The sequence below is a fragment of the Austrofundulus limnaeus genome, unplaced genomic scaffold, assembly GCF_001266775.1.
Source record: "Austrofundulus limnaeus strain Quisiro unplaced genomic scaffold, Austrofundulus_limnaeus-1.0 Scaffold171, whole genome shotgun sequence".
NCBI lineage: Eukaryota > Metazoa > Chordata > Actinopteri > Cyprinodontiformes > Rivulidae > Austrofundulus > Austrofundulus limnaeus.
The window spans coordinates 1,094,457-1,095,849 of record NW_013952573.1 but is presented as its reverse complement, the minus strand read 5'-3'; the positions used below and the strand labels follow the sequence as shown (position 1 = coordinate 1,095,849).

At 35.4% G+C, this 1,393-nt stretch overlaps 1 protein-coding gene across 1 annotated transcript in view; it reads left to right on the top strand.

Moving 5' to 3' along the window:
- Nucleotides 1-1,393, top strand: part of srpx (sushi-repeat containing protein X-linked) — a gene marked incomplete at its 3' end in the record, with an annotated part of 21,540 nt that overhangs the window by 15,197 nt on the left and 4,950 nt on the right.

Sequence of the window (1,393 nt, the reverse complement as noted above, 5' to 3'; positions counted from 1 at the left end):
GCTTAAGCACATGTTGATTAGATCTTGCTAGTTAGCCACTTTAATAATTCAACTTCTGGCCTTAAAGTTCGATCTTTCTCTCAAATCCATCAGTGTTACCTTTAAGACTAGACTAGACGATAATGTGAAAAAAATGCTTGTATAGTTCAGTTGTAGTTTTTATTAAATTTGGTTTATTTACAGCAATTTTCCTTTTTTACATGAATGTCTTTTTTGTTCTAAGTGTAAAAGTAATATTTTTTTAAAACTTTACAATTCACTATATATTTTTAGTCTTATAATGTCACTCCTACTGACRGGAAAAGCCTCCCTTCAACAAACTCAAACTGGCCCGCGGGCCACCAGTTGATAATCACAGGTGTAGCACGTTTTTTGGGCTCAGGACACATTTTATCAGTGAGCCAAGGAACAGAAATGGCTCTTTTGACAGTAAAAGTTGCAGACCCCTGGTTTCAACCAAATGATCATGAATCACGTGTTCAAACCATGTTAAACCCTGGTCACACCCCCTGGGAGTGGTCCTTCTTACATCAGCAGTGGAATATCAGAAATGTACAGATATGTTTACACTGCTGGACAAAAGCACATAAGTAAGACTGAAGGAAATCTAGTGACCAATTAACTGAATTTTAAATCCKGTCTTATATTTTACACTTTGTGYTCAATTGCAGGCATTTTCTTTAAACAGAGGGAGTCAGCAAGTCTCTGTCAATGTGTCCCACTCTGTAGCACAAAGGTTGTTTAAGATTCCATTGCTGACATAAAGGGTACCACTCAGGGCTTGAATAGTGTGTTCRATTAATGTMTGGGTTTTATCACCTACTACGGAGTTTTTTTTTTAGTCTTGGTAGAATCTTTAGTAAAAGCGAACACAGTGCTGTTGTTTTTGTTTGCTGATAGGACTCGTGGCCAAACAGACAGGAGTTGGGAGACAGAGGCTTAGAGCACTGAGATGGAGTTACACGTCTGAAGAATAAAMATTTTTGAAGAGAATCAACTTGGTTTTCTGTGAAACTATTGAGTTCCAATTTTGATCATGTTTTTCTGACCATTTCTTTTGAGTGTAACAAAATAAAAGCAAAAGTTAAGATTTAAAAAAAACTACTTTGTAAAATTACAAATCCTTAAGTACGATAACAAAGTAAATGTGCTTAGTTACTATATACCACAGAGATTTGAATGTAATTTTATAATTAAATATACAACAAAACGAGGCTGCATCAATCCAAAGCACACTCCCTCTTGTCTCATATACAGCGGGTAAAATAAGTATTGAACACGTCACCATTTTTCTCAGTAAATATATTACTAGAGGWGCTAATGACATGAAATTTTCACCAGATGTTGGTAACAACCCAAGTGATCCATACATATAAAGAAATCAAACCATAAA